This window comes from Phocoena sinus, chromosome 3, assembly GCF_008692025.1.
Source record: "Phocoena sinus isolate mPhoSin1 chromosome 3, mPhoSin1.pri, whole genome shotgun sequence".
Taxonomy (NCBI): Eukaryota; Metazoa; Chordata; class Mammalia; order Artiodactyla; family Phocoenidae; genus Phocoena; species Phocoena sinus.
Window position 1 is genome coordinate 160700385 of NC_045765.1, and position 25491 is coordinate 160725875.

The 25491-nt window shown below is 40.4% G+C and overlaps 1 protein-coding gene across 2 annotated transcripts in view; it reads right to left on the reverse strand.

Moving 5' to 3' along the window:
* Window positions 1-25491, reverse strand: part of FBXL7 (F-box and leucine rich repeat protein 7) — a 422210-nt gene that overhangs the window by 196362 nt on the left and 200357 nt on the right. The window lies entirely within an intron of this gene.

The following is a 25491-nucleotide window of genomic DNA, read 5'->3' on the forward strand; positions in this document are numbered from 1 at the left end:
CAACTCACTCTTTAACTGGATCACCTTGATTGTTTTGTTGAGTGTAGGTTAAACAGGGCCACAGTGGAAGCACAGAGGTACCACTTGGGAGATTACAGCAATAATCGGGATGAGAGATGATGGTGGCTTAGAGCAGGGTGGCAGCAATGGACATGATAAGAAATGCCCTGACTCTGTATATTTTGAAGGTAGACGCGAGAATGTTTGCATCTTTAATGATGTCTTTGGGACCACGATGTAATGTCTTAACTTCCCAACTAGATTGTTAAGTTCATTGTGGGCAGGACCCAGGTCTTATGTGTCTCCAGGGACTTCTCCAGTCTTGGCCCTGGCATCTTACAGACAGCAGGTGCTGCATTTAACACACATTCTTGATCTTTCAATAAGAAGGAACTAACTTCTTACTTCCAGAGACCCACCAATGTCATGTGAGTATGATTCCAGAACACTTGCCATTTGAGTCAATGACCAACTATGTGAGAAAATGTTTCCTGGGACAACTCCAACCTTTGTCCTTTGCCAACAACCCTCCAACACATAACTTTACTGCTGTAAATTCAGCTATATTCAAATATTCCAATAGTGTGTTATTAAGCCTTGGGCATTTTTAAATTCCATAAATTTTACTTAAAGTGCCCTTCTGGTCTGAAAACAAAGAAAACACGAAAGAAAAAGATATAAGTTGGAGGATTCATGTGAATAGAACTGAGAATAAAGGCACATTTGATTATTGGCACAAGTTTCTTGAAGCAAAAGAGGAAAAAAAAGGACTATTTCCTTCTGAAGATATTGTCTCAGAGACTTATACAAGTGTTCAGGGGATCTGATAACTGATGGTTCGTTCCCTAAAGCAAAAATTAACTGGCAAAGAGAACTCTTCAGCATCGAGATGTCAGGCAATGTGATATTTGGCATCAGAAGCTATGTGTGGCACTCCCGTTCAGCTCCTTGCAGAGAGTGGTTGTAATTTCTAGCTACAGTAACTGAAAGTTTATTTGGACTGCTAATTTTTCAGGTAAAGGAATGCTGGGGTTGATTAGTAGTGAAAATTAGGTAAGGGCACCCTTCCGCACCTGCTAAGACACGTGACAGAGGGTGGACCCAGTACTCCGGTGGGATTCAGCACATCTGGTTTTCATTTGGAAACAAACCTACTTGTTTTACAGGTTTGTGCCTCTGTCCCATTAGCTGAGAAATGGGAACCAGGTGATAGGCTGAACTCTTCCCCATCTCTAGAGGTGGGGCTACTTGTATAAGCACCTCAGTGAGCAGACGACACTGGGAAAGGATGGGTATAGCTCTGTGATTTGTCTTCAGATGTCAAACTGATGTTCTGATTCGAAACCAGGGCAGACAGGTATCATTCCTAATCAGACACCTACCCAGCCCCTGGGCATGAAGAGATTTAGAATGGAGAGAGAAACTGCAAGTAGAAAAGCATTTTAGGTCTTTCGGGAAATGCATATCCAAAGCTTGGCAGAGAAATACAAATAAAAATAGTTGTCGGCCAGTTTAGGAAAACAGCAAGATACAGCAGAAAAACAAAAAGAGAGGAGGTGTTGATACAGAAGTGGGACAGGAAATAATGGTAAAGGGAGAGAGCTGAAAGAAGAGGAAAGACACAGGGTGGAGAGAGGGAAGGTTGGAGACACATAGAGAAGAATTTCCTGACACTACTCCTGGCTACTTACACAATCCCACAGTGGCTAAAGCAAGCTCTCCCATGAAGACGGAAGGGCATGTAGGTGCTTCAAGAAACCCTGAAGTGATTTTGGGCACAGGAACTCGCCTGACTTATCCAGCTCAGATGGAAAAACATCCCTGTGGTCTGTAATTTACACTTTTGTCCCCTGTAGAACTTTCAAAGTAGGTGCTCAACAATTATTTGTTGAAGGTGATTGAACAGTAAATATTCCAACACAGTACTTCAAGAGCAAGACAGACCCCTGGTTTCTCCTTTGGAAATTCTGTACTGGCGGGAAAAGCAGTATAGCCCTTTGAGGAAGGGCAACACACTGAGGTGAAAATAGTATGAGAAGTCAATATCCAATGGTGGGAGTGGTCAGGAAAAATATTTGGGCTAAGAAAGGCTGCAGGATCACAGCACTGGATGGTGGATAGGTTGACATATTCTACACCCCTTCCACAAACACACTTTATATGGTTTATAGACGGATCTAGCAAACAAACAATAAAACCCATTTCTGTAACTGGTTTCTGTCTAACCTTCTGACTCCTACTGCATTATATTCCTGGGGAAAATTTCCTAACAGATCCAACCAGTAGGTTTTAACGTTGAAGGTTCTAGAAAGTCACAGGTCAACGCTTCCTTCTCACAACTGCTTCTTTGTGACAACATTCTTGCAACTCCGTTGTCACACAGCAGCCTTCTGGGGCTCTGTGGCTCTTCTGATTTCAAAGTGTTTGGGGAATCACAAAGAGCCTTCCTAATTCCTCATGAAGCTCCTGGCTTCAACCTGGCAAATGCAAAGAGCTGGTCAACCTTCTTTTGCCTTGGATCCCTTTGTACAGAAATAGAGCCAAATGACAACATCCCTGCACAGAGTACGTGTCACGAACAAGCATGTAGTGTGTCCATCCTGAGTACATACAGTTTAAAAACATTAGATTTTTTTCAAACTGTATAGATTCTTTACTAAAAATGAAAGATTCTTATAATAGATATGTGCACAGAGAAACGTTGTTATCCAGGTAGTCTAGAAAGACTATCGTGGTATTACTTTTCTTTAATCTAGCAAAATGTTAACAGATGAAATCCCTGTCCCCATGCTAAATGGATACCTTAAAGTGGAATTCACTCTGAAATTTTACGTGTAGTAAAGAATATTGTAAATACTTGTACAATTTGCGTACACTGGTCTTTTCTGGATCTGAGAGTATGGAAAATATTTGAATAAGATGATTAGCTGATTTTACTTTCAGGAATGAACACCAGAAGATCTGTAATCAATAATTCAACATGCCTCCAGGAGATGCAAATTATTACTATAAAGTGAGTTGTTCTTTAAAAAACTGCTCATCAACTTTGTATAGTGACACATGGTAACTAGACGTATCACAGTGATCATTCTGTAATGCATAGAAGTATTGAATCACTATGTTGTACACCTGGCACTAACATAGTGTTGTAGGTCAATTATACTTCTATTTAAAACAACTGCTCATCAGATTGGCATGGTAATTTTGGGGAAAAGTTACAATCTTGGAACCTCTGACGTCAAGGCCCAGTAAAGGGGGGGATGCAGATAAATGGGCAACAGAAATACAGGATTGAGGGTGTAAACAGTTAAAGTGAGTGGTGGCATGAGGTATCGCAGAGTGATACTTCTCAAAACCTTTGGATATATTTACAGAACAAATTTCATTTAATCAGTAACTATTAAGAACTTAAAATATATCAAATACTGTACTACTATGGATATTCATGGTGTTGAGAGGGAATTCAAATGGTAATAGTGAAGCCGGATCCGGTCTCTGTACCCCAACACCGAATTAATTCTTGGAGACAGAGTTTTGGGTGAAGGAGAAGCAAAGGGGGCCACAGCGGGCGAATGCCCTCAAGACTGTGTGTCCCAACTTGGACGGGGTAGTGAGGAGTTTTATAGTAATGGTTCAAAGAGGGTGTGATCAGCTCATGGACAATCTTCTGATTGGTTGGTGGGGAGGTAAGTGGGAGTCGGCATCATCAACCTTCTGGTTCCAACCCCTCTGGGGTGTACCTGCTTGTGGGCACCATACCTTTTCAACTACTCCCACCTGGCAGGGGTTTCAGTATCTGCAAAACAGCTCAAAGATATGTATATCCCTTGTTGGGGAACCAGGACCCTGCTCCAAGGCTGTACTATTGTTTCTTTTGACTGTTCCTCCTTTGTCTCCTGCATCCCCTCCATTCCCTAATTAGCAACTGTTTGAACCTGCCCATTGGAACTCAGGGAAGGTCACGGAGGCTGAATTAAACCTATTTCCTATAATCAAGAAATGGGGGACACAAAGGTTTTTGTGCCCAGGAGCCCTACAGGGTCCTGCTTGGTAGTAAAAGAAATCCTGATCATCTAGCATCTTATCTTCCTAGTAAAAAAAATGTTTCTATCTCATGACATCACTTGAAAATTTGAGGGAGATGTCTCATGAAAACAAATTCTATTGCCTGATTCACATGGAAATTGGAACCTGATCTACAAATGCCCTATAACCAATAATCACCCCCCCATTCCTTTCTTCTTCCTCCTCCTTCTTGTAGGAATGCAGACTCATTTTTACTGATGTACTGAAAGATATATAATAATATTGGAAAGGAAGCCACACCTTCAGAGATTTGTAGGACTTAGAATATGGTATGTAGCAGACAGTGAGAGTCTAAAGGGTGAAGGTTGAAAAGCAGCTGATGAGAGCGACCAGGTTAGCAGACTGAAAGGAGGGTGGGCTGGAGCAGAAAGGTGGGAGATGGCAGGATAAACTAGGGCAGGTGAGAGAGATAACTAAAGAATTGAGTCAAGGTCAGGAAGAGTGAATGCATGTGGACAGGGGTCCTAGGGCAAGTAGAGAAAGTATAAGCCCAGGTGAAGAGTGAAAGACTGGGTAAAATAATGGGGCATGAGAAAAGCGCTTTCCTGGGTTCACCGCCCCAGGTAGATGTTCTGTAAACTGAAGGTTTGAAATTTAATATGCCCAGCTGGTCCTCCATCGCTGTGCCCTCAACATGTCAGAGATTCCCACGTCTATATCATCAGCTCAGAGGCCTCCTCTGAGATCCTCATTCACAATCCAGTTCCATGCTCTGCCCTGACCTCTCTGAGTTTATCTGGCAGACATCTCCAGCTTAACTTGTCCACCACTGAATCCATGCTTCCCCACCCCAGATCTGTCTCCTTGCACCAGTATTTTCCACCTCAGTAAAGAGCACTATTATCCCCCATGAATTCAACCAGGAGCCCGGGAGAATTCCTCCTTCCTTACTTCTCCCTTAACCCTCTTCTACTTTCTTCCAACAGTAAATTCTTTAATTCTACCTCAAACCTTTCTGTACCTCGTGTTCATCACTGCTGCTACCTGATGAATGGAATACTGCCTGTCATATCAGTAAACAAAAAATGTCACAGTCATCAGTGACTGCAGCCACTGCCAACAGAGAGCCCTGAGGAAACGCCGGATGTGAAAACAGAACACTGGCCCCAGAGATCTAAGGTGCATATCAAAGGAACAATTTCAGGGAGCCCAGACTCTTGCATCTTCCCCTACAGAGAAAAGCACCAAGTTCCTTAACTTGAGATACCTAGTTTTCCTTAATTAACAATAATCCTTTGATGTTCAGACTAACTGCCCTTTACTGCAAAACTATATATCCTGGCTCTCCCCCTCACCTCCTCGGAGCAGTTCTCCCAGGGTTACCTGAGATGCTGCCTCCCTGGCTTGAAGTCCTAAAAATTCTCACCAAATAAAACAGAACTCTCAACTTTTAGGTTGTGCATATACTGTTTAGTCAACATACCTTAATCAAGTTCACCATCATTCCTTGGATGAACTATTAAACACCCACTTCCACCCTTCTGCACCAGAATCCATTCTCCACTTTTGAGCAAGGGTGAATGTCTTAAAATGTCATTGTATCATGTTCATCGTGGTACGTTCATTTACCATGTCCTCCTGTTCAAAATCATTCAGTACCTGCCTCTTTCTTTATTCCCAGTCACTCTTGGTGACTGAATTCCATGCTGCCTCAGTGCCTTTGCACACATACTTCTGCCTGGGATGTTTTCACAGAACTGACTCCTTCTCACCCTTTAAGTTCAGCTTAAAGGTTCCATTCTTATAGTTTATCCTCTCTGGAGTAGCTATTCTCTGTTATTCTCTATCACAACGTCCCTTTTTTTCCTTCAAAAATTAACATTTTATTTATTACTTTTTCCCCATTAGATTATGAGTTCAATTTGGGCAAGACCTACAACTCTTTTCTTCACTATTGACTCACCAGCACCGGATATACTGCCTGGAACATAGAGGCACTCAAAGATTTATTCAGTACATAAAGAAATAAAAATAATCCAACAATGTCAAAGTCTTTGGGGGGTAATGCATGTTATATATTATTTTCCGACTTTGAATATCTAGAACAATTTTTATGTTACCATTTGGACAATTAAAATATGAGTGTCCGGTGATTATTTACCATTGTGGTACCTAATTAGTACTGCTCTTTAATATTTTGCCAAGCTGCCTCCTAAACAAGACTTGAATGACAAGGACCAAATCCCTAAGTCCATTCATTCAGTCAACAAATGAGACACAGACACCGTTCTAGGGGCTATAGCTACAGAGCTGTACAAAACAGGCACGGTTCTCACCCTCCAGTGGACATGGGCTACCCTCATATTCGTTAATTTAATCTATTTGGCAACCTCGTGCACCAAGCTCTGTTGACGACAAAAGGTAGATAACAATAAACAAACAGGAATTCCTGCCCTTGTGAGTTCACATTTTCGTGTACATGAGCTTAAACGTGTACATTACAGTACTTAGCGTCTAACGCTGAGATTGTTAATATGTATTTAAGGATTTCATGTCAAAACATGTTAAGTTGGGAAGGAGTTAGATAATTACGTGTTTATGAAAATTCAGTGCACTTCTTCAATCACAGAGAAGGCAGCCAAGTAAATAAATAAATAAATATTAAATAAATAAATAATTAAAAGAAATACAAAATCAGAGGTGGGGCAGCCCTGAAGCTCTGATTACCATGATTCTTTTTAACCCATTTAAACCAGGTAAAAATTGCCCACATCATTTTTTTTTTTTAACCCAATCCACCCTACCAATCTGAATGAACCGTCTATGCATAGAAATCTGCCTTAAGAGAGAGAAAAAGAATGTCCGGGGTTGAGAAACTAGGTAAGACAAAGGAGACGGACTAAACCCAAGCCTGCCCTTCAAGAGCTCTGGTAACGGACACCACATTTCAGACATGTGATTTCATTCACAAAGCATTTTAAGTAGTTTAATATGGTGCACTGTCAGATGACAAAGAGCATTCTGGATTTAAAAAATAAATAAAAACATGCAGTGTAGTCTCCAGCAGAATTTAACTCCAACGTAAGGGATGAAACAGAAGAAATGCTGTTATGTCTTGACTTGGACATGACTGACAGAGATGGAAAACTGTCAGAGGATTTGAATCTAATTCTTGAATTTGATATCACCACAAGGAGTTCTGCATTATAGCTGTTTTCTGTAATTGTCTTTCAGAATCCCTATGTTGAATGCAAAGATTCTACCTGAATAATATCAGAAGAAAACTTTTTTACCTCAAAGAATTGTCTTACATTCAAAGGTCAAAATAAATATGTTACTGTTTTATAGTTTCTTTAACTAACATACAGAGAAAGAAAGAAAGAAAGACAGAGAGAGAGAGAGAGAGAGAGAGAGAAAGGAAGGAAGAAAGAAAGAAAGAAGGGAGGGAGGAAGGAAAAAAAGAGTTCTGCCATTGAGTTACAGAACTTAGAGTCTTTGTTGTTTTTATTTTTAAAGAGATGTGCAACTTATTTATTTTTTAAAAATTTATTTTTAATTTTTCGGCCATACCCCAAGGCACGTGGGCTCTTAGTTCCCCAACCAGGGATCCAACCTGCGACCCCTGCTTTGAAAGGTGGAGTCTTTTTTTTTTTTTTTTTTGCGGCACGCAGGCCTCTCACTGTTGTGGCCTCTCCCGTTGCGGAGCACAGGCTCCATACGCGCAGGCTCAGCGGCCATGGCTCACGGGTCCAGCCGCTCCGCGGCATGTGGGATCCTCCCGGACCGGGGCACGAACCCGAGTCCCCTGCATCGGCAGGTGGACTCTCAACCACTGCGCCACCAGGGAATCCCTGAAAGGTGGAGTCTTAACCACTGGACCACCAGAGAAGTCCCAGAACTTGGAGTCTTTTCAAATCAAAGTTAGAGAGCTCATCATGCCAATTCCTCATTTTATAAATAAGAGAACTGAGATCCCGAGAGACTGAAGGATTTCCCTAAGTCACCAAGTTCATGAACAGCACAAGAAAGATTTAGGTCGGATGACCTGAAGGGTAAACTCTCCACCCTTCCAGAAAGAGCGGCTATCTTCCTCCTCTTCCTCCTCTAGGTTAACCCTTCTCAGTGGACTCCCAGTACATTTTGCCCCTCCACCCTGAAGCAGCAGAAAGAGCAGGAACCCAGGCCACTGAAGGACGAAGAACACAGAGGAGTCAAGTGGCACTGAGATGCCAGCCTACTCCTCAGGGCTGACACTTAGGACCTGCCACGGCCTGAGTGTGACCTTGTTTATCTGCTCTGCTCAATATTAGCTGGTTGTATCCTTGTGTTCTGGGGGAAAATATAATTGCATTTGTTCCTGTGTATCTTTAGTCTATGAATGCTATATACTTTTTGAGTTACAGTGAGGTCACTGACCCTTAGGAGACTGAAATGCACATTAAGTTTTATTATTTAAAAAATTATATTATTGGGACTTCCCTGGTGGCACAGTGGTTAAGAATCTGCCTGCCAACGCAGGGGACACAGGTTTGACCCCTGGTCCAGGAAGATCCCACATGCCGCGGAGCAACTAAGCCCATGCGCCACAACTACTGAGCCTGCGCTCTAGAGCCCATGCTCCACAACAAAGAGAAGCCACCGCAAAGAGAAGCCTGCGTACCACAACAAAGAGTAGCCCCCTGCTTGCTGCAACTAGAGAAAAGCCCACATGCAGCAGTGAAGACCCAACGCAGCCAAAAATAAATAAATAAAAGAAATACATTTTTTTAAAGAAATAAAATACTATATTATTAAAAATAAAATTCAACACTCCACTTTTGAATCAAATGGGCCACATCCTTCAAAATCAGCACCTAGGGCTTCCCTGGTGGCGCAGTGGTTGAGAGTCCGCCTGCCGATGCAGGGGACACGGGTTCGTGCCCCGGTCTGGGAGGATCCCACATGCCGCGGAGCGGCTGGGCCCGTGAGCCATGGCCGCTGAGCCTGCGCGTCCGGAGCCTGTCCTCCGCAACGGGAGAGGCCACAACAGTGAGAGGCCCGCGTAACGCATAAAAAAAAAAAAAAAAAAAAAAAAAAAAAAAAAAAAAAAAAAAAAAAAAAAAAAAAATCAGCACCTATTTTTATCATCTAGTTTCTGGCCTCAGCACTCTACCAAAACTTTTTTGACCTCATGAAATCCATAAGACACACGATCTACTGAAGAAGCATTATAACTGCTATGAAAAGTTAGAAGTTATTTTAGGAAGATTGTGCCTAAAATTGACAAGTTAACATGTGGGGCTGTGCAAGGTGTATCACATTAGTCCATGAACCCTGACTTTTCATTTAGACCATTCAATGCTTTGTTGAATTACTTTTGCTTATTTTCAGTTCCAAGTTGTTTCATGCATATACAAAAACTGAGGCAATAACTGTCCATATGTTGGATCCATGAGCAGAGAAGAACTTCTCAAAAGTTAAATAATGCAAATTTTGTCAATATCATTTGATACTTCAAATGCAAAATAAAGTTAATTCCAATAATAACTTGTTTTCTTCATCCAGTTCATAGAATCAAAAGTAAATTTTTGGAAATTCATTCTGTTAAAGGTGAAACATCTGACATTACTATGAATGACCCCTGTAAACTCAATTTAAAAATTCAACACTGTAGGTGAGGGGAAGGGGGGGGGAGGGGGGGGGGCTGGGTGAAATAGGTGAAGGGAATTAAAAGGTAGAAACTTCCAGTTATAAAATACGTAAATCTCGGAGATATAATTTCAGCATAGGGAATATGATCAATAATACTGTAATACCTTTGTATGGTGACAGATGGTTACTGGATTTACTGTGGTGATCATAATGTATGTAAATGTCAAACCACTACGATGGACACCTGAAACTAATATAGTATTGTATGTCGACTACATTGCAATTAAAAAATTTTAATAAAAAAATGTCTATGGGGCTTCCCTGGTGGCGCAGTGGTCGGGAGTCCGCCTGCCGATGCAGGGGACGCAGGTTCGTGCCCCGGTCCGGGAGGATCCCACATGCCGCAGAGCAGCTGGGCCCCTGAGCCATGGCCACTGGGCCTGCGCGTCCGGAGCCTGTGCTCTGCGGCGGGAGAGGCCGCAGTGGTGAGGGGCCCACGTACCGCCAAAAAAAAAAAAAAAGTCTATGAAAAAATTAACATTGTAAATAAAATGTGAAAACATTCAGTCTGAAATAGTTATGTATTTAAATACTAAACATTAGAATTAAGAATAAACTCTATTTAGCAGAATTTGCTCCAAACTTAACAGGTACCTAAGAAACTGTAAAGCGTATTTTCTTGTTTATAAATATTTTGATCTACAGAGAAGACTGAACTGGAAATGTCAATAATTTCCAATTTCTTAATTTGCTAAGCATAAAATGCAACCTTGAAGATGACTGCAGGCAACTTTATTTAAAACAAAAGAGGAAAAAAGACCCTATTGAAAAAAGTATGTTGTTCTATAAAATACCAGTGACTTGGTATTGGAGAAAGTACATGTAGAAAGAAGCAGAATGAGACCACTTAGAGATGGAGAGAGCCAGATGTGGAGTGGCTACTCTTGAGACCAGACACCCTCTGCATTTTGTTTCTCTGAAAATCCCTCATGTCTTTCAATGACCCCATTTTTATTTGAGCTCATCTGAGTGGACCTGGTCTTTGCAAACCAAAGACCTGACTTTCTTTACTTCTCAAGAACGACTGCCTCTGTGCTCCACGGCACAGCCCTCCTTTCTCTAAGGCCATATGTTCACAATGCTGTGATTCTTCATCTACTTCACTAATTTCCTTCCAACCTGTGAGTCTTTAAAGCGAAAACCACATTCCATTCATCGTCAGAACAATGTCTGATACATAGAAATGTTCAGTAAATACATGGAGAACGAATAAATATTCTAAAGACCAAGATTATCTTCATTGTAATTGCCCATTTCACGAGGAGTGTCTTACAGCCCATGGATTTCTTATTTTCTTCCTTATGCATTAATTTTTGCATTTTGCTCTTTTATTGCATTATACTATTTATCATATTTGAAAAATATGTTTACGTTAATTAGTACACCAGTGAAAGAACTGAAGGATGACGATGAAGATGAAACCAACACAACATTGTATATCAAATATACTTCAATTTAAAAAATAAATTAATTTTTTAAAATACAGTTTCTAAAGTTAAAAAAAAAAAAAAAAAAGATGAGCTGCAGCCAAAAGGAAACCATTACAACAAAGTGAGAAAACCCAACGACCCGATGATGAACAGCCGGCTAATTCTGAGACTGAACTATAATATATATGTTACTCTTTGCCTGAAGCTGCTGTTTTCCAGTGAAGGTCTAAATATTTACGTGGAATACCATAGCTGGTCTTTGGACTATTTGGCGTGCACGTGTTATTCAGCTTAGATTCTCCTGCTTCTCTTTGATGACTATTGATGCAGAGACATGAAGAATAGTGGGTCTTTCTAGAAAATATGCAACCCTTCTCTAAGACTCTGGAAATCAAGGTTTCGGCCTCAGTGGAGGATAGAACCAAAAAGATACTACGAATAGGAATAGTTTTCCCATTCTATCGCCAACCTGACCCTGAGGAAAGTTCACAGACTCATCTGCATCCTGTCGCACTCTTCCTAAATCTAGATCTATGCATACCGTATACAAACCTGTTTAAAATTTGCTAATTCATACTAAACATGCTTTCTATGAGATAATGATTTAGGCAAAATACTTTATGCACCAGACATGCCAAGAATCATCAAAAATCTGTACCTCACTTTATATGCCACATCACCAGAGAGGCAAATAGACATACTGGATGGAATTTTGCAAACTAAATACAGATCAGTAACAATAACACTGTTACTGAAGAAAGTCCCTTTGGACCACAAGTATAAGTGAAAAAAAATGAAAGGAAACTATGAACTGAGTACAAATGATTCACATATCAACCACATTTGCTTTTTCAAAATGTGTTATTTGAAACAGCCGACATAATAAAAATTATAAATTCCACTCAACATGCAACTCAGTGATCCTGAGACACACTTGTTAATACTTAAATTGGTGTGACTTCACTTGCCAAAGAAAGGACTAAATACAAAACTCTAGATTGCAAGACACACACACATTCACATCCAATTGGTTATACAAGCAACCACTGGCAGACTCCACTTATTATCATACTTAAAGACATGCAATTTGAATTATCTTAGTCTCCAAAACAGAAAATTGGTTCCATGAAGAAGCCTACAATTACTTGGAAATGATCAGGGATTAACAATGTATATATTATTGAGTGTGTCTGCAGCAAAGAGCACTTTTACCTTCAGTCCATCTATATTCTATCTGCATTCTATCATGAAAGGAGGATTTTTAAACATGCAATTTTGATCAAATGCATGGCCTCCTGAAATCCTTAAAAGGCCTGGGTGAGCTCATATTTGCATTTTGGTTCCACTTCAAGAAGAGCTTTTGCCACTATTAATGAAAAGAAAACAGTCATCATGGGAGTGAATGACCCAATTTTCCTCATTCCTTTGATAAGTTAAAATAGTGGAAAAACAAAAACATCGAAACTGTGCTTAATTTTATAAACAATTGCTGTTAAGAGGAGTTTTAATTTTCTTTAAAAGCATGGGGTGATCAGTTAAACAAGCATAATCTGTGAACACCACTTACCTGCCTCTGCCAGAATAGAGGAACACATGGTGGCAGTGCACTGTGAAGATATTACACGTGGCTACATGTGCTTATTGCATAAGCTTTATGTGGTCATAACTTATCATTTACCCAGTGCATTCATGAAACATCAATATAGTGAATGCTTCTGGTAGGGCTCCTCCACGTGGGTATTTCCTGCAGAGGGGTGATTAATACAGATTCTAAGGCACAATCTCATACTTCCAAAGTCAGACCTGGAGGTCAGGTTAAAGAAACCTGTAATTTTAGCTTGTTTCTCAAGAGACCTTTAGAGAGTCATGCTGGACCAGTTACTGACTCTGATTTCAGAATCCCTGACCTATTCTAGCCACATCCCCTTCCCCCCTCTGTTGTGGGTTAAACTGAGTCTTCCAAAAAGATATACTGAAGTCCTAACTTCCAGCACCTCAGAATGTGACCTGTATTTGGAAATAGGATTTTTGCAGAGGTAATTAGTTTAGTAAAGATGAGGTCATACTGGAGTAGAAAGATTCCTTAATCTAATATGACTGGTGTCTTTTAGCAAGAGGAAAGAGACACACAGGGGCAGTGTCATGGGTGACAGAAGCAGAGAATGGGGTGACTGCAGCTACAATCCAAGGAACACCAAGGATTGATGGCCACCACCAGAAGCCAGGAAGGGACAAGGATGTTTATTCTCTCCCGGGTGGACTACTACAGTTACCTTAGCATCCAACGATGATCAGAGTGTGCTCTGAGGACACCTACCTTAGAACCAACTTGGGAGTGCTTTATGAAAGAAAAAAAACCCATGTTCCTGAGTTCCTCTGACCTAGAGTCTCAGAGCCTCCTGAAAGCAGAGTACAAGAATACACACTGTCTTCAAGTACACACACTACATTCTCCAGGAGAGATCACGTGCTGGACCACAAAGCAAGCCTCTGTAAATTTAAGAAAACTGAAATCATATCAAGCATCTTTTCAGACCACAGTGCTATAAGGCTGGAAATCAACTACAAGAAAAAAACTGCAAAAAACACAAACACATGAAACCTAAACAATAAGCTACTAAACAACCATGGATCACTGAAGAAATCAAAGAGGAAATCAAAAAGTACCTAGAGATGAATGAAAGTGAAAACACAATGATCCAAAACCTAAGGGATGCAGCAAAAGCAATTCTAAGAGGGACGTTTATAGTGATTCAATCTTACCTCAGGAAACAAGAAAAGAAATCTCAAATAAACAACCTAATGTTACACCTAAAGCAACTGGAGAAAAGAACAAACAAAACCCAAAGTTAGTAAAAGGAAAGAAATCATAAAGATCAGAGCAGAAAAAAATGAAATAGAGACTATAAAAATAATACGAAAGATCAATGAAACTAAAAGCTGGTTCTTTGAAAAGACAAATGAAATTGATAAACCTTTAGCCAAACTCATCAAGAAAAAAAAAAGAAGAGGGCCCAAATCAATAAAAACAGAAATGAAAAAAGAGAAGTTAAAACCAACACCACAGAAACACAAGGGATCATAAGAGACTACTATGAACAGCTATACACCAATAAAATAGACAACTTAGAAGAAATGGACAAATTCTTAGAAAGGTAAAATCTCCTGACTGAACCAGGAAGAAATAGAAAATATGAGCGAACCAATTACAAGTACTGAAATTTAATCAGTAGTTTAAAAACTCCCCAAAAGCAAAAGTCCAGGACCAGATGGCTTCACTGGTCAATTCTACCAAACATTTAGAGAAGAGTTAACACCAAACCTCTGAAAATATTTCAAAAACTTGCAGAGGAAGGAACACTTCCAATGTCATTCTATGAGATTACCATCACCCTGATACCAAAACCAGAGAAGGATATCACAAAAAAAGAAAATTATAGTCCAATATCACTGATGAACACAGATGCAAAAATCCTCAACAAACTACTACCAAACCGAATGCAACAGTACATTAAAATGATCATACACCATGATCAAATGGGTTGTACCAGGGATGCAAAGATTTTTCAATATCTGCAAATCAATCGATGTCACATACCACAAGAACAAACTGAAGAATAAAAACCACATGATCATCTCAAAAGATGCAGAAATATCTTTTGATAAAATTCAACATCCATTTATGATAAAAACTCTTCAGAAAGTGGGCATAGAGGGAAGCTACCTCAACATAATAAAGGCCATATATGACAGACCCACAGCTAACATCATACTCAGTGGTTAAAAGCTGAAAGCATTTCTTCTAAGATCAGGAACAACACAAGAATGCCCACTCTCACCACTTTTATTCAATATAGTTTTGGAAGTACTAGACACAGCAATTAGAGAAGAAAAAAATAAATTAAAGGAATCCAAATTGGAAAAGAAGCAGTAAAACTGTCACTGTTTACAGATGACATGATACTATACATAGAAGACTGAAGACTACCAGAAAACTACTAGAGCTCATCAATGAATTTGGTAAAGTTGCTGGATATGAAATTAATATACAGAAATTTGTTGCATTTCTATACACTGACAACAAAATATCAGAAAGAGAAATTAAGGAAACAATCCCATTTACCATTGCATCAAAAAGAATAAAATACCTAGGAATAAACCTACCTAAGGAGGCAACAGACCTGTACTCTGAAAACTATCAAATGCTGATGAAAGAAATTGAAGACAACACAAGCAGATAGAAAGATATACTGTGTTTTTGGATTGGAAGAATCAATATTGTTAAAATGACCATACTACCCAAGGCAATCTACAGATCCAATGAAATCACTATCAAACTACCAATGACATTTTTCACAGAACTAGAACAAAAAATTTTTTTAATTTTTATGACCCCAACTAGACAAAACAATCTTGAGAAAGAAGAATGGAGCTGGAAGAATCACTCTCCCTGACTTCAGACTATACTACAAAGATACAGTCATCAAAACAGTATGGTGCTGGCACAAAAACAGACCTATAGATCAATGGAATAGATAGAAAGCCTCAAAATAAGCACATGCCCTTATGGTCAACTAATCTACAACAAAGCAAGCAAGAATATACAATGGAGAAAAGACAGTCTCTTCAATAAGTGGTGCTGGGAAAACTGACAGCTACATGTAAAAGAATAAAATTAGAACATTCTCTAACACCATAGACAAAAATAAACTCAAAGTGGATTAAAGACCTAAATGTAAAACTGGATACTACAAAACTCCCAGAGGAAAACATAGGGAGAAGACCCTTTGACATAAATTGTCACAATATTTTTTGGTTTTTGTCTCCTAGAGTAAAGGAAATAAAAACACAAATAAACAAATGGGACCTAATAAATTTAAAAGCTTTCACACAGCAAAGGAAACCATAAACAAAACTAAAAGACAACCTATGGACTGGGAGAAAATATTTGCAAATGATGCTAGCAACAAGGGATTAATTTCCAAAATATACAAACAGCTCATAAAGCTTAATATCAAAAAACAAAAAAACAACCTAATCAAAAAATAGGCAGAAGACCTTAATAGACATTTCTCCAAAGAAGACATACAGATGGCCAGTAGGCACATGAAAAGATGCTCAATATGGTTACTTATTAGACAAATGCAAATCAAAGCTACCATGAGGTTATCACCTCACACCAGTCAGAATGGCCATCATTAAAAGTCTACAAATAATAAATGCTGGAGAGGGTGTAGAGAAAAAGGAACCCTCTTATACAGTTGGTGAGAATGTAAATTGGTACAGCTACCATAGAGAACAGTATGGAGATTCTTTAAAAAACTACAGATAGCTACCATATGATCCTGCAATCACAATCCGGGGCATATATATGGAGAAAACTCTAATTTGAAAAGATACATGCATCCCAACGCTCACAGCAGCACTATTTACAATAGTTAAGACATGGAAGCAATCTAAAAGTCCATCAGCAGATGAATGATTAAAGAAGATGTGGTGTGGGCTTCCCTGGTGGCACAGTGGTTGAGAGTCCGCCTGCCGATGCAGGGGACACAGGTTCGTGCCCCGGCCTGGGAGGATCCCACATGCCGTGGAGCAGCTGGGCCCGTGAGCCATGTCCGCTGAGCCTGTGCGTCCGGAGCCTGTGCTCTGCAACGGGAGAGGCCCGCGTACCGCAAAAAAAAAAAAAAAAAAGAAGATGTGGTGTGTGTGTGTGTATATATATATATATATATATATATATATACACACAATAGAATATTACTCAGCCATAAAAATGAATGAAGTAATGCCATTTGCAGCAACATGAATGGACCTAGAGATTATCACATTTAGTGAAGTAAGTCAGACAGAGAAAGACAAATATCATGATATCACTTATATGTGGAATCTAAAAAAAATGATACAAATGAACTTATTTACAAAACAGAAATAGAGGGATTTCCCTGGTGGCACAGTGTTAAGAATCTGCCTGCCAAAGCAGAGGACACGGGTTCAAGCCCTGGTCCGGGAAGATCCCACATGCCACAGAACAACTAAGCCTGTGCACCACAACTGTTGAGACTGCACTCTAGAGCCCATGCTCTAGAGCCAGCAAGACACAACTACTGAAGCCTGTGCGCCTAGAGCCCATGCTCTGCAACAAGAGAAGCCACCGCAATGAGAAGCCTGTGCACCGCAACAAACAGTAGACCCCGCTCGCCACAACTAAAGAAAACCTGCACACAGCAACGAAGACTCAACATAAATAAATAAATAAATAAATAAATAAATAGAAATAGACTCACAGATGTAGAAAATAAACTCTGGTTACCAAAGGAGATGGGGGGGAGAGACAAATTAGGAGTTTGAGATTAACATATACACACTACTATATATATATAAACTAGGTAAACAACAAAGACCTACTGTATAGCACAGGGAACTATACTCCATATCTTGTAATAGCCTATAATGGAAAAAGGTCTGAAAAAGAAAATGTGTGTGTGTGTATGTCACTGAATCACTTTGCTATACGCTGGGAACTAAACATTGTAAATTAACTATACTTCAATTAAAAAAAAAAGAATCTGAATACTTCAAAGAGAAGTCGAGGCTACTCCAGCAATTATAATTAGTCTTCCTACCCTGTCTAAAAGAATAGAGTTTCCTGATTAACTTGATTTAGAGTTAATTGAGCATTATTCAGCAATCCTTTGACGTCAACATTTGTTTTGGAAAAGTGTTGTACACTTTCAGTCCAAATTCTTTCTTAAGTAACTGAACTCAATAATGCTAATTGTGAGTCACTGTACAGCAAACACATTTGGGCCCTGTGGATCTTAGAGGGAGACTAAGATAAAAAGAATCCTTTCCTAATTAAAGACAACTTAATACTGTCGACTAGAATTTATCATCACTATTTCACATAAAATCAGGAGTAAACTAGTCTTCTATATTTACAAAAAAATACAGCACACCATCTTTATTTTGCTCATTTCACTTTTGACAAGTAAGGATAAAAGAGATTTTCTTGAGAATCACTACTCAAGCTCTAAAGTTCTTAACTAGCCATTATGACTCCTTGGATAAACTCATAAAATGTCAACATGCTCCCCAAATGCACACGTGCATATGCAAAATTTGTATGCAACCTGGAAATCAAGGTTGAAGACAGGACTTAAATTTAGGTGGCTACTGGGTTGGAATGTGAATTGACTCTGCCATGTTCTAGAAGTTATCATGCTTTTATAATACTCCTTGATAACCATTTGAAGAATAGCCATCAGTTATTTTTTAAGAGATTACAGATGATCTGTTTCTCGGTGTTTTTTATTAAAAGACTCCCCCTTCTAGTGCTTTCTGTTTGGCTTCTACTTACACTCCCTGTGTCTCAACTTCTGGAAGACATATTAAAAATCAGGAAGAAGTATTTTGATTTCACATTGCAACTTCCCATGTTATTATAAGGGTTCTGAATCACCACCAAATTTCCATCTAAAATATAAATGAGAAGGTAGGTCTCAAGAGAATAGTGCTATTTTACCCGAAAAACAAGTTTGAAGTAATTGGTTAACTTGGGGAAATAGCATTTCTTCATTAGTTCTTTGCTTTAGGGTGCTGGTTAGTTTTAATAAAATCCAAAACCACATTGGCTTTAAAATAGAAAGTTGAATTCTTTGCTCATTTTTAAACACACTATGGGGAAAAGAAAAAGAATTTCACAATTCTGTTTTTCAGGCAAGTTTTTAAGACATATGAGAGAGAGGAAAATGAGTTCCTTTGCTAGCTTAATTAAGCCTTGTGCGTATACATGGCGTGCCAACTCTAAGAAAAATGTCTTTGTCACCTCCAGCATCTCTCCCCACTCCCCCCACTCCCAATCTACGTCTCCTTACCTCAAACCTAGAATGTAGAAATAGACTGTTAGGAGACTTCTCTACCCATTCAACTTCTTATTATCCCTGGATATACTACATGCTATTGCCATATTAATCTCATAGCACTTTTCGAATCTTACCATGGGTTGGCTCAAAAACTTATGTTTGCTCTCCGGATTGCCTTCAAAATTAAATATAACTCCTTGGTTCAGACATTTAAGACACTTTAAATGTGTCACCAAAATATATCATTCTCTTGCTCTTCCTAGATGAGTTTTTCTCTTCTACTCACATTCTATTCTTGAATTTGAATTGTGCTTTTAGACTTTTTCTAGACCTTTCAATTTTGTCATTCCTTGCTCCTGGCATGATTTCTCTGCCAGTCTTCACAACCAGAGAGGATCTATTCCTTATGGCCCAACAAAAATACCAATTGCTCTAGAAGTCACTCAAGTCCCCATGAGGACAGTATCTCACACTTACGTGGACCTTGCTAACATGTACCTACAACTCACAGACCTTCCTATAAGGTGCCTGGTGTTGAGTTACAAGCAAACTTCTCTTAAAGGTCCTGCTTTTTTTTGCAAAAGCATATGCATTCATTCACTCACTCAACACATATTTATTCATAATCTACTATGTGCTAGACAATGAGGATATAAAACTTAAGCAAAACTTTCCATGTAAAGGCAAAACTGTCATGATAAAGGCACACAGGTGCTATGGAAAAGGGGAAGGTGAGGCATTGAAGCCATGTAGGATGTGAGAAACGACCTCCAGAGAAGGGACTCCTAACTAAAATTGGCATTCGTCCCATGAATAACTGTGGGAGAGGATGAGATTCCAGGAAGACAGTATGGTTCCACAGGTTCTCAAGGCCCACATTAGAATTCAGATTGACCTTATTCTGATAGAAATCAGCACTGAAGCCACTTTGAAAAGGGAAAGTCTGCTCTAGTTATACAACCATGTTAAAAACGTAGACTGGGCATTCATTTAGTAGAAGGCCCCCTTTAAAACTCCAATAGTGGTAAAACCTGACCACAGGCAGTATCCTGACGAAGCTGGAACCAGCTGCATGGAATGGTGATAATATAAAATTAAGTTTGTAAAGCATGACACACACAGGATTAAGTCTTGATCAGTGATTTAGGTGGAGACTCAACTTATAAGACAAGGAGTAATTGAAAACGAAACCAGGTCATCTCATGGTTTTATCTATTTTAAATTCTAGAATGTGTCTGTAAACCCTTCTAATGTGAAATAATCCCTTTCCTCCCTTTCGAGCCCAATGTATAAGGCTATGGAGAGAAAACTGACATGTAGAAAGACAACTACAACTTTAAAGCATGACCATGATTATTTCACGTTTAAAAAGTATTAAATTATGTATTCTAGGGCAGTAAAATGTACCAGTGCTTTTTGGAATGATGGAAGAACCTGAAATTACAGTTACCACACCACAGCATACGTATTCCAATAAAGCAGTGTTTCACTCCCAGACAGCAAGAGCTTGGGGCCAAATACACTCAGGAGAACGAGGATTAGCAAGAGGCATGAAGGACAAGGGGTGGCAAAAAGAAGCAAAGGGAACCTCGTGTTTGGCCTGGGGAGGCGGTAGCCATGCCTCTCACGCAACGAAACAAATCTTTCAAAGGTTTCTGCCCTGAAACTGCATCAGACTTAAGCAAAGAATGGAAGCAGACCTGGTATTTGCAGGACAGAGAAAGCAACTGCAGCTGGAGTTCTACTCTCCAACCCTGGGCCAGTCATTAGCGCCATCACATTTTTGGAATAGAGGTTAGGAGCTTGATTTCCGGATTCAGACAGGTTGGGTTGATCCCAACTCCAACGTTTATAGGCTGTGTAATAATCTCTCTGAATATGACTTCCCCATCTGTAAAATGGAGTTAATAAAACCTACTTCAGAGTGTTTGTTGGGAGATACAGAGATCATCCACGTAAAGTACTCTGCATGCTAACATACAGTGAGAAATCCATAGGTCACAGTTGTTGTGATCTAAGAAATCACCCTGGTGCTTGAACTAGATGTGCAAATATTTTAACTAAATATTCATACTCATGTTCAGTCAGTGGACCTCTTCAGACTAACTTAGGAGGGCCTCTCGCTCTCAAAAGGACCATCATTTGGAACCAATTTGGCCGCTGGCCAACGACCTTCACAGCAGTGTAGGGCTGCATTGCAGACTTGCTACAGAGCAAATGCAGACAGGCTACAATGAGCACAGGGGCTGAGAGGCTTGCAGATTTAAACACTCTCCCCTCCTGAGACCCTGAATGCTCCTACCGACTTCTATTTCCTCCCAGCCTGGGCATCCAGAGAGGGTCTAAAATGGGGAGCTGTTCTTTGAGAGGACTCCTATTCATGCTTTAGGACTATGCACACCTCAAATGCAAGAAATGCAGACAAAAGGCAGATTGAAGTCATTTGCAAAGTTCAAGGTCATCTTTCCTTTTTCTTTCCTTTGAATCTAAAAGTTAAGTCATTAACTACGCCCCAAGTCTAAAAAAGGAATTCTCCCAATCCTGGTCTTTATCGAGTTGGGTTAGACAAGAAGACAGTAATTTCTGTTTTTGTTTATTTTTGAGTAGGTCTGTTGCCTATGCTTAAATTTCTTGTTAAGTCTCTCTGTTTTATAGCTAATCACATTTTTATAGCAGGCATGAAGCTCTCTACAAGGCCCTTGCTGAGCTGTTCCTGTAAATCAAAACCTTACTCGGCTGTTCTTGTAGCTGGCAGTGGAACAGGGTTAGTTTTACCATTTATGGTTGCAAAGTCCATCCAGATTTTTTTTTTAGTTCCCCTTAGCTTTTTGTTTTTTCTCTACTCAAACCACCCCCCCACTCCTGCCTTAAAAATGTATATTCCAGGCTTAGCTAAAACATGTCTGAATAGATTACTTCATTCCTTACCACAGTACATTAATAAAGGTGTCAAAATGACAGAGGATGCTTGGCTTACATCCCTGTGTCCCAGATCCATTCCTCAAGGGTAGGCTACAGCTATTTGGGAACAGACGATCTGATCTTTGGGGCTCCTGGAAGCTGACCTCCAAAGTCTATTTAAAGTATTAAACACTTTCTAGTAAAATATAAAGTGGACTGGGCACTTAAACACATCCTGTCTTGTTAGGCTACTCACACCTCAGCCTTGTCTTTGCCGTCATGCCTGTGTCCAGCTGGGGACAGAGGGAGCTCAGGCATTTAACCCTAGGCTGCTTCACTACAGGAGCATCAGTATCTCATCTGTGTTCACACTAGTGTTCCAAATTGTCCCACTATTTTGCTAGTTATGGTGAGATTAAGATAAAAGAAAGGTGTGAAGATGTGTGAAAAATAAAAAGAAGACATATGTACACAAGGGGGAGATATTTTTAAAGAGCAAGTGAAAGAGCTAGGGAATAAGGGAATGTGGATCCCACCCCAAATTTCCAAAACAAAAGACCCCCACAGGCACCACGGTGGAACCTGTACCTGTGGGAGTTAAGAGCAGGGGGCAATGACCACATGGCTTTGGACTCTCAGCAAATCCCACACCTGGTGGCGTCCACTGTCACCTGTTCCAGGTGAATATCCAAGGTGGCTCTACTCACTGGAGACAAGAATTTGCTCTCTGGTCGCAGTAACTGACCAAAGTAAGACCCCAGGAGAAGGGAGTCTCCGCTCTGACACTGGAAGTTCTCCTTCTCCTAGGGACCCAGGCAGTTCCTCTGCCCAAGTCACGTGCTAGGCGAAACCCTGGCATCATAATGAGTAAAACATTGTCACTGCCCTGATGGAGCCCCTGGGCCCTTTTTCTGAGCTCTAGTCTCTAACTGGTTCACAGAACCAAGAGGCAACTTAAACATGATTAAGCAGGAGGGGATATATTGACTCCAGGAAGGAAGGGTGGTAGGTGACAGAATAGAAGGAGAAGCTGGAGGAAGCAGTGGCTTCCGGGCTGGAGCTGAGCGCTAACATAGTCAGCTCTCTCTCCCTTTCTTCTTCTTCACTTCTTCCTAAGTCTGCTTCCATTGCTCTTCCTGGTAACAAGACAGTTGATGCTGGCACCTCCAGCTTAGTAACCCCAGCAGAAAGACGGAATCTGTTCAGTCCAGTGTGTGTATAGCAACCACTAGAAGGGCTCTGACCACCAGATATCACAGGCACAACCCTCAAAACATCTTTTTTTGTAGCAGATGAGGCCTCTTGGTCACACCTGGATCAGGTCCCCAATTCGAAGGCCGGGGTAAAAGGGTCTATCATCAGAAGAAAGGGGACTGGAGAGTTAACTAGCTGCCTCTGTTAACTCCAAGGCCAGAAGAAGACAAGGGTCAACAGTACCAGGATATTTACCCAAGAGAGAGGCACTGGGAGGCAAGGAAATATATTAAATGGATGGCTCTCAAACTGGGATTGACATGTACACACAACTATATATAAAATAGATAACTAATAAGGACCTCCTGTATAGCACAGGAAACTCTACCCAATACTCTGTAATAGCCTATGTGGAAAAGAATATAAAAAAGGAGCGGAAATATATTAAATGGATGGCTCTCAAACTGGGATTGACATGTACACACAACTATATATAAAATAGATAACTAACAAGGACCTCCTGTATAGCACAGGAAACTCTACCCAATACTCTGTAATGGCCTCTGTGGAAAAGAATATAAAAAAGGAGTGGATATATGTATATGTATAACAGGCTCACTTTGCTGTACACCTGAAACTAACACAACATTGTAAATCAACTATACCCCAATAAAAATTTAAAAAAGAAAAATGGCAGAGGGAAATAAAGGATGGAATAAGGTCCTTTGTAGGTGTCAGTATTTAAGTGGGGAGAAAGGCAGTGGACTTCAGAAAGGCACTACTTATAACCTGGCCATTTCTTGTCAATAACAAGAGGTAACACTTCTTATTAGGCACCAAGCACTCTTCCGAGTACTTTATTTTTTTTTAATTTTTATTTTATTATAGTAGTGTTTTGTTTTGCTTTGGCCGTACCACATGGCTTGTGGGGTCTTAGTTCCCCAACCAGGGATTGAACCCATGGCCCCTGCAGTGGACGCTCAGAGTCCTAACCACTGGACCACCAGGAAGTCCCTTAATCTCTATTTTATATTGGAGTATAGTTGAGCTACAATATTGTGTTAGTTGCAAGTGCACAGCAAAGTGATTCAGCTACATGTCTACACATATATATTCTTTTTCAGATTCTTTACAATTACTTTCAGTATATTAACTCAGTCAATTCTCATCCCTACGGAGTCGGTACTCTTAGTATCCCCATTTTACAGATGAGGAAACAGAGACACAGATATTTAGCTGTTTGGAGGATGTCACACCTATGAAAGGGAAGAAAATCTAGATTCCAGTTCGAGCAGCCTAACCTGAGGGCCTGCGCACTCACTTACACTCTCCTGCCCTGGCCCTTTCCCCACGTGGTCAGCACCATTTCTGCCCACAGCAATGCAGACACGCCCAGATCACAAGTCCTCCATAATCTCACATCAGCCATACCTGATCACGGATGTTCGTCAGAAACCTAAACCACCCCTCTTTCACTGATCTTTCATCATAATCCAGTCTCAACGGTATGGAGAGTCCCTCTGGATTTACTTCCTCCTCGAATGACACTGACGCCCAGACTTCCTTCTTCCCAGTCGGTTTCATCCCAGATGAGGATGGAGTGACAAGGTGACAAGGAATGTGTTAGGTTTCCCTGGATCATTCTAAGAGAATCAGGCCAAGCAAACGCTTATCAGAGACCTTAAAACTAAGGGGTAAATCATAACACAGCTAGCCTCAAAGAGCCCATTTCTGCTGCCTGACGGTGACTGAAACTTAAACGTGCTCAAGGGAAGAAAGTGGACAAAAGGAAACCATCATCAGAGGGACACTTTCCCCACTGAATCACAGTCTGAGGCATCTGGGGCTTTGGGGGATGAAGCAACCTCCAAAAGAACAGGAAAATCCACCAGAGGAGACTGAACTCCATCGGCTGCCTACAGCAGGAACAGGATGGGAGAAGGAACAAAGCACCAGCAGGCTCACGCTTTATAGGAAAGCCTTAGAGAAGCACCTGTAACAAGCACGTTTAGAGCTTTAGGGGTAAAGGTCAGAATATGGAAATTAGTCAGTCCTCACTGTTGGTCCCATTACATAAAACATCAAGCGGGTGTATGACTTGCCCTTAGAAGCAAATAACAACACTCGATGATGCTTCTCGGGTCTCATCTGCTGTGTGATGTTCTGAAGAAAGGCAGCGGGGAAACCTGACCCAAAAGGGTGATGTGAATTCCCGTGGCTTCAGACAGACACCAGCAGAGGCCAACTGTCTCCCAGACACTGTCCTGGGTGCCCAGTGCAGACTAAGGGAGACATGATTGGCTAGGAAATCTTGGTGAGAAGGATGAGACGGATGGATCTCCCGGGAAACGTCCTACTTTTAAAAATTAAAATCGACTATTTTA